Source organism: Psammomys obesus, unplaced genomic scaffold (genome assembly GCF_907164565.1).
Source record: "Psammomys obesus unplaced genomic scaffold, mPsaObe1.curated_primary_1811, whole genome shotgun sequence".
NCBI classification, from domain to species: Eukaryota; Metazoa; Chordata; class Mammalia; order Rodentia; family Muridae; genus Psammomys; species Psammomys obesus.
The window spans coordinates 4,292,227-4,301,863 of NW_026591872.1; positions in this window are offsets into that span (position 1 = coordinate 4,292,227).

A 9,637-nucleotide genomic window follows, 5' to 3' on the forward strand; every position below is an offset into this window, starting at 1 on the left:
GACATCCTGGTCCAGAGGGGAAGAGAAGGAAGCGAGTGGGAGGAGTTGGAGGACAGAGATTGGCAGCAGCAGACTTGGAACCATTAGGAGAGATGAACCGGACCTAAGACGTGACTACAAACAAGTATAATGTGGGAAATCTGAATGGTGAGGAAACTATGTGGGCTTGGAGGTTTAGGATGGAGAAACTATTGCCTAGAATTGTGCTTTAAGTTAATTAAATAAATCCTAGTCTATCTCTGGGTGGTGATTTGGGTATAAAGCTGGTTTAGGAATAACGACTGTTTAACTAAAGTTAAATCAATAATAAATATTAATAACAACAACAAATGGCATAACAACGTGTGGCAGAATTTACAGTAATCTAGCAAGAACTTATATAGAAAGTAAAACAATAGAGCAGTAGTTATTTTTAGTTCTGTCCTTAAAAACAAAGCAATGGCAGTTCCTAAACTAGGAGCTCACACATTCCTGATTAGACAGACCCCCTGCTGAGCAGCAAGGCCTCCAGCAAGCTACAGAAAAACAAAAATTGTTACACACAAAGATGAAAGGGGCATTTTCTTTAGGTAGAGGGAAAAAGTGGCTCTTTATCAAAGAATCTTCTCAAAGCCAGACTTTGCTAATCAAGGCAGAAATCAAAATCCCTTGGAGAAGGGGTTCTTGCCAGTCTGAGGAGCAAACATTTGTGGACCTTAACTTCTCAGAGTGAAGAAGGGGTCAGGATCCAGTGAGGGAAGAAGAAAACAGTACCTCTTCCTGGAAAAAGGAGCCAGAGACAGACTAAGAAGCCTCAAGCATCTGAACTGTTAAGGTCTAGAAGGGAAGCTGAGTCTAGGAAAGTAATACCCTTAGGAAAAGGTTTGAGATTTATGAAAATAATATTCTATGTTTGATAATGGAGGAAGACACAATGACACAGTGCTTCTGGATATCCTTTTAGTTTATTTCTCTTAGCATACAATTTTTTTTTTCAGTGACAATTTCAATTTTGTATATTCCTTTTGGGAGAGATCAGGGTAAGACAGGCTTGGAGAAAGAAGAGACTGAGAAAATAAATGAAAAGGTGAAGGCCATAGAACAGAGGATGGGGGAACCTTTAAATCAAAATAGAGAGCCTTCAGAGCAATCGAATCTGGTACTTACAATAACACCAGAAAAGGTGGTTCCACATGAGAAACGTCCACCGGAGGCTTGAAGATATTGCAAAATGGCAGCCAGCTGAGATGCTGGAGAGAAAGTCTTCAGCTATAGGCCACCATGGTCACAGTGGATACTGTATATGTATTCTTAAGTTTCAATTACTTGATGAAGGTCTATTGGTTAAAGTAGAAATGCAGATCTTGTTTAGTGTTGTCTTGAAACAAGGTCATACAGTCGCTGGTGTGCTCCATTTTACAGAATTTGGAATACTGAAATGCATGCACCATGCCATAGATTCATATTCAAAATTCCAGTGAGCTATTGCCTTAAATTCTGGAGAGGATAATCCTAAATTTATACATTTGCTAGAGATGGTGAATATTTTGGAGATGCCCTTGCAAACTGGGGCTGATGATGTTTCAGCATCAGCATGTGTATCCTTTGGAATGCAGCAATATTTTAGACATTATGACATAAAACCTGTTACAGATATAACTTATAATCCTACAGGTCAAACAGTTATGAAAATATCGAACAATAATTTTAAAAAGATGGACATAAAACAGAAGGGAAATACATCTCCCCAAATAGATTAAATAATGAGTTATCAATTTTAAAATGTTTAAATGAGAAAAGCAGCATACCTGCTAAGACACAGTGGAATTTAGAAAGAGCGGCTGAAATAGAGCAGAATATAAAGGTCCAAATTCCAAAATGGAGAACAGAGAATGTGTTAAGCTAGGGAAGAGGTTTTGCATATATTCATACAGGAGAAGAGAAATTATGGGTTCCATCATAACTAATAAAAATCAGATATGACAGAGGAAGAACACCAGAAGATCTTGAACACACATAAGAAGAGAGAATTCAAGAAGACTAAACAGGGGGGACGATGAAGATGGTGGCGCCGGGAGGACATTGTGTCTGAGGAACGGGAGAGTAGTGTTTGCACAGTGACCAGGACACTGAACCCAGGGACCTAAAACACCAGTGTTCGTGATTGCCAGGTGAGAGGAAAGCCTACGGTGTGAAAATTAATTGGGACTGATCTCAGGTCACCCAGTCAATAACTGGTAAAGGTCCTGGGGACTGGCGGGCGCACCTGCCACCCGAGATCGGCACACACAGCCTCCTACAGCATCCCCAGTCGCCATCCAGTACTGGGACACAAAGCCTCTGGCCCAGAGTGAGGAGCCAAGCCTCCAACCCAGAGAAGAGCCCTAGTTGCCAGCCCAAAGAGGCGTGCACAGCCTCTGGCCCAGAAGGGGACACACACTGCCAGCCCAGATCAGAGTGTAGAGCCTCTGGGCGAGAGCGGTGCCCGCAGCCACCATCCCAGACCCGGGTACACAGCTTCCGGACCAGAGCAGCGCCTGCAGCTGCCATCCCAGACAGGGACACACAGCTTCCGGCCCAGAGTGAGGGGCCCAGCCTCCAGACCAGAGTGGAGCACTCAGTTGCCAGCCTAGAGAGGAGAGCACAGCTTCTGAACCAAAGCGGCACCCCCAGCCACCATAGCAGACCGGGGTGCACAGCATCCAGACTAGAGTGGTGACCGCAGCCACCATCCCAGACAGGGACACACAGCTTCCGGCCCAGACTGAGTCGCCCAGCCTCCAGACAAGAGAGGAGCCCTTGGTTGCCAGCCTGGAGAGCAGTGCACAGCCTCTGGACCAGAGCTGCGCCCACAGGCGACAACTCAACCTAGGCGCACATTCTCCAGGCCCAGAGTGGAGCACTCAGCCTCTGGCCCAGACTTGCTGGGCGCTCCTCTCACTTTCCCGGACAGAACTGTGTGCCCCAGGATAACAGACTGACTTTCCCTGTTGGGAGAAAACCACACAGCTAGGGAATCAGCAGGTCCTTCAAGAGGGCTGGACCTGGAAAACTGTAATAACAACAGCAGCTCACTAAATTCAGAACGAGAAACCCATCAGAGGGGTAGCTGTATTGAGAACTTCTTCGGGTGAGAGGAGAGGCCCCCTGACTAACAAAGACAACAGCTACTACTCAGCTCTATACACTTGAGGTAAGCAGTGGCAATTCCTGAGAAACACTGGCCATACAGTGACCATACCCAAAAAGCAGAGGAGGACTTCTTCAGGAAAATTTCATCTTCTGCTAAGGGGATTCTCCCTACCTCAGGACTCGAGGAAGCACAGAAACTAACAGCCAACACCTAAAACAGCCCAATGGGTAGAGGTCAGCGTAAAAGCTCAACCAACAAAAGACAGAGCAATATGGCATCTCCAGAACCCAGCCATCCAGGGGCAGGCAGCACTGGACTACCCAACATAATAGAAAATCAAGAAGATGAGCTTACATCTATGCTGATGAAGAGGATAATAGAGGAAACAAATAAAATACGTAAAGAATTAGAGGAAGATAAAACCAAACAGATCATGGCTATCCGTAAAGAAATAAAGGAAGTTAAAGACAAGCAGATTATGGCCATCCTTGAAGAAATACAAAAAGATGCAGCCAGACAGTTTGCGGCCTTCAGAGAAGAAATAATTAAATCACTGAAAGAAATAAAAGAGACAGAGTTGAAGGAACTAAAAGAAAAAGAGGAAAATACAATCAGAAAGGTGAAGGAAGTAAACAAAACAACTCAAGACCTGAAGATAGAACTGGAAATATTAAAGAAAACACAAATGGAGGAAATAATGGAGAGGAAGAATTTAGGGAAGAAAACAGGAACTACAGAGGTAAGCATAACCAACAGACTATAAGAGATGGAAAAAAGAATCTCAGGTGTAGAAGATACAATGGAAGAAATTGATGTATCTGTCAAAGAAAATGTTAAATCCAAAAAATTCCTGACACAGACCGTCCAAGAAATCCAAGACAATATGAAAAGACAAAACCTAAGAATAATAGGAATAGAGGAAAAAGAAGATTACCTTCTCCAAGGACCAGAAAATATTTTCAACAAAATCATTGAAGAAAATTTCCCCAAGTTAAAGGAGAGGCCAATAAGAATACAAGAGGTCTATAGAACACCCAACAAATTTGACCAGAAAAGAAAATTCTCCCGCCACATAACAATCAAAACAGTAAGTATACAGAACAAGAAAAAGTACTATAAGCTGCAAGGGAAAAAGGCCAAGTAACATATAATGGCAAACCCATTAGAATCACACCTGACTTTTCAACAAAGACTATGAAAGCCAGAAGGGCCTGGACAGATATCATGCAGACCCTAAGAGAACACAGATGTCAGCCCAGGCTACTATACCCCACAAAACTGTCAGTCCTCATAGACAGAGAAAACAAGATATTCAATGACAAAAAAAAATTTTTCAACAATACCTACACACAAATCCAGCATTACAGAAGACACTGGAAGGGAAAATACAACCCAAGAAAATTAGCTACTCTCAAGAAAACAAAGGAAATAATTAACCTCACTACAATAAAACAAAAAAGAACCAAGCAGACAACCTTATGACCACAGCCAACATCAAAATCAAAGGATCTAACAGCCACTGGTCATTAATGTCCTCAACATCAATGGACTCAACTCTCCAGTAAAAAGACACAGATTAACAGAATGGATACGTAAACAAAACCCAGCAATCTGTTGCATACAAGAAACACACCTAAGACACAAATATAGACATTACCTTACCTGAGGGTAAAGGGTTGGAAGACAACTTTCCAAGCAAATGGACCCAAGAAGCAAGCAGGAGTAGCCATTCTAACATCTGATAAAATAGACTTTCAACCAAAATTAATCAAAAGAGATGGGGAAGGACACTTCATACTCATCAAGGGAAAATTCCACCAGGAAGACATCACAATCCTGAACATCTATGCCCCAAATACAAGAGCACCCACATTTGTAAAAGAAACATTGATAAAATTTAAACCACATATAGATCCCCACACATGAATAGTGGGAGACTTCAACACCCCACTGTCAACAAAGGACAGGTCAACAAAACAGAAATTAAACAAAGAAACAATAACTCTGACAGAGATCATGAATCAAATGGACCTCACAGCCATTTACAGAACTTTACACCCAAACACAAAAGAATTTACCTTCTTCTCAGCACCTCATGGAACCTTCTCCAAAATAGACCATATAGTTGGTCACAAAGCAAGCCTCAACAGATACAAGAAGACTGAAATAATCCCTTCTATCCTGTCTGATCACCATGGAATAAAGCTGGACTTCAACAACAACAGAAATAGCAAAAAGCCTACACACACATGGAAACTGAACAACTTGCTACTAAATGGCAGCTGGGTCAGGGAAGAAATAAAGAAAGAAATTAAAGTCTTCCTTAAACTCAATGAAAATGAAGACACAACATACCCTAACTTGTGGGACACAATGAAAGCAGTGCTAAGAGGAAAGTTCATAGCACTAAGTGCCTTCAAGAAGAAATTTGAGACAGCTCATTCAAGCAACTTAATGGGCCCACTTAAAAACCCTAGAAAAAGAAGAAGTAGACACATCAAAAAGGAGTAGATGGCTGGACATAATAAAACTCAGGGCTGAAATCAATCAATTAGAAACAAATAAAACAATTCAAAGAATCAATGAAACCAAGAGCTGGTTCTTTGAGAAAATCAACAAGATCGACAAACCCTTAGCCAAGCTAACAAAAAAGCAGAGAGACACCACCCAAATCAACAAAATCAGAAATGAAAAGGGGGACATAACTACAGACACTGAGGAAATCCAAGGAATCATTAGGACTTACTTCAAAAGTCTATATGCCACAAAATTTGAAAATCTAAATGAAATGGACAATTTTCTTGATCGATTTGACATACCAAAGCTGAATCAGGACCAGGTAAATCAAATAAATAGTCCTATATCCCCCAAGGAAATAGAAGTAGTCATCGAAAGTCTCCAATCCAAAAAAAGCCCAGGACCAGATGGTTTCAGCACAGAATTCTACCAGACTTTCAAAGAAGAGCTAACTCCAATTCTCTTCAAACTATTCCACAAAATAGAAACAGAAGGAACATTACCAAACTCATTCTATGAAGCCACAGTCACCTTGGTACCTAAACATCACAAAGACTCAACAAAGAAAGAGAATTTCAGACCAATCTCCCTTATGAACATTGATGCAAAAATACTTAACAAAATACTTGCAAACCGAATACAAGAACACATCAAAGATATTATCCACTATGACCAAGTAGGCTTCATCCCAGATATGCAGTATGCAGGGGTGGTTCAATATGCGGAAATCCATCAATGGGATCCACCATATTAACAAACTGAAAGAAAAAAAAAACACATGATAATATTCCTAGATGTTCAAAAAGCATTTGACAAAATCCAACATCCATTCATGTTTAAAGTATTGGAGAGATCAGGGATAAAAAGCATATATCTAAACATAGTAAAAGTGATATACAGCAAGCCTATAGCCAACATCAAACTGAACGGAGAGAAACTTAAAGCAATCCCACTGAAATCAAGGACAAGACAAGGCTGCCCACTCTCTCCATATCTCTTCAACATACTGCTGGAAGTCCTTGCTAGAGCAATAAGACAGTTGAAGGAGATCAAGAGGATACAGATTGGAAAAGAAGAAGTCAAATCATCACTATTTGCAGATGACATGATACTATATGTGAGTGTTCCCAAAAACTCTACCAGAGAACTCTTATAGCTGATAAATAACTTCAGCAAAGTGGCCGGATACAAAATTAACTCAAAAAGATCAGTAGCACTCCTGTATACCAAAGACAAAAGGGCTGAGAAAGAAATCAGGGAAACAACACCCTTCACAATAGCCACAAATGACATAAAGTACCTTGGTGTAACCTTAATCAAGCAAGTCAAAGACTTGTATGAAAAAATTTCAAGTCTCTGAAGAAAGAATTAGAAGAAGATATCAGAAGATGAAAGGATCTCCCATGCTCATGGCTTGGCAGGATTAACATAGTAAAAATGGCCATTTTACCAAAAGCAATCTACAGATTTAATGCAATTCCCATCAAATTGCCAACACAATTCTTTACAGACCTGGAAAGAAAATCCTATAAGCCCACATGAAATTAAACAGAGAGATACTTAAATCAATCCACTGAAGTTGGGGATAAGACAAGGGTGCCCTCTCTCTGTACCACTTCAGTATAGTTCTGGAAGTCCTAGCTAGAGAAATAAGACAACTAAAAGAGATTAAGGGGATACAAATTGGAAATGAAGAAATCAAAGTATCACTGTTCTCAGATGATATGATTGTATACATAAGTAACCACAAAAATTCTACTAGGGAACTCCTATAGCTGATAACCTACTTCAATGGATACAAAATTAACTCAAAAAAAGTAACCCTCTTATATACAAAACACAAAAGGGCTGAGAAAGAAATCAGGGAAACACACCCTTCACAATGGCCACAAAGAACATAAAATATCTTGGTATAATCCTAACTAATCCTAACTAAGTCAGGGAAAGACTTGTATGAAAAAAAAACAAAAAACAAAAAACCTTCGGGTCTCTGAAGAAAGAAATTCTATAGCAAAAGATCTTCAATGCTCATGGAATAGTAGGATTAACATAGCAAAAATGGCCATTTTGCCAAAAGCAATCTACAGATTCAATGCAATTCTCATCAAATTACCAACACAATTCTTTTTTTAATTAAATTTTTATTTTTTATATTAATTACAATTTATTCAATTTGTATCCCAGCTATAGCCCCCTCACTCATTGCCTCCCAATCCCACCCTCCCTCCCTCATCTCCTCTCATTCTTTTCTCCAAGACCACTGATAGGGGAGGTTCTCCTCCCCTTCCATCTGACCCTAGCTTATCAGGTCTCATCAGGGCTGTTTGGATTGTCCTCCTCTGTGGCCTGGCAAGGCCACCTGAACTCAGTGGCGAACTCTTTGACCAACACAATTCTTTACAGACCTTGAAAGAAAAATTCTCAGTATCATATTTAAAAAAACAGAATTGCTCAAACAATCCTGTACAATAACAGATCTTCTAGAGATATCTCCATTCCTGATCTCAAGCTGTACTATAGTGCGACAATTATAAAAACTGCATGGTACCAGCATAGAAACAGACTTGTGGATCAAGAGAATTGAACCGAAGACCCAGAAATAAACCCATACACCTCCAGATACTTGATTTTTTACAAAGAAGCCAGGACCACACAATGGGACAAAGATAGCATCTTCAACAAATGGGGGTGTCTAACTGTATGTCTACATGTAGAAAATGCAAATAGATCCATACTTACCACTGGGCATGAAAGTAAAGTCCAAGGATCAAAGACCTCAACATAAAACTAGACACACTAAATCTGTTAGAAGAAAAAGTGGTTAAGAGCCTTGAACTCATAGGCACAGGAGAAAACTTCCTGAATAGAATACTAACAGCACATGCTTTAAGTCCAACAATGAATTTTTGATGTCTGTAGTTTGTTTAGGGTAGATTAAAAACTGATTATAAGAAACTAGACCTCCCCAAAAAATATTTAAAGATTAATCGAATGTGAACATTCTCTCTGTACAATTTTTAAACTTTGGCTTCTAGTAAATTATAATTCCCAGCGTTGCAATTACAATGAAAGAAAAATTTGAAAATTTCTATTAACTTTCTCTTCTCAGGAAGACATTCTTTCCTAAGACAAGGAATGTCTGTATTTCATATTACACTGACAAGTTGATCATCTTCCAGGCATACCCAGTGTTCTGCCTACACCAATTTCTCAGACTTCAGTATAGATCAGAACCACATCCAAAACCTGTTAAATATACATATTCTGAGGAGGTCTTACCATGTGCTTCATTCAGAAATTCTCAGTAGGGACTAGAACATTGTCTCAGTTGGTAAGGTGCTATTGGTACATGCATGATAACCTGAGGTTCAATCCCTAGCAGCCACATTAAATGCCAGGTAAGCCAAAGTTTGCCTGTGTCCTCATTTGCTCTTCTGTTGCTGTGATGGACACCACAACCAAAAGCAACTTCGGGTAAGAAAGGATCCTTTTGACTTACCAGTTATACTCAATCATTGAAGTCAGAAACTCAGCAAGAGCTTATAGTAGAAACCATGGAGCAATGCTGCTTACTATCTTGCTTTCTTTGGCTTGCTCAGCTACCCTTCATGGATAGCAAAGGCTCACCTTCCTAAGGGTAGCACCACCTTCAGTGGGCTGTACCCTACTACATCAATTAGCAGTCAAGTAAATGCCCAACAGACTACCCACTGGTCAACTGGATGGACGCGATTCCTCAATTGAGGTTCCCTTTATCCAAGTGTGTTGGATTGACAGTTGATGCTTTGTGTTGGCCTGTAATCCCAGAACTGGAAGAATGGAAACTGAAGGACCCCTTGGGCTGAACAGCTATTTTAGCCAAATCAGTATCTTCCATGTTCAGTGAGAGATTATGTCTCAAAAACTAATGTGGCAAAATCAGTGGCTACACCACTGAGGATCACACACAAGCACACATATAAACACACATACACACACAACCACTCATGCTCATGCAAACAAACATAA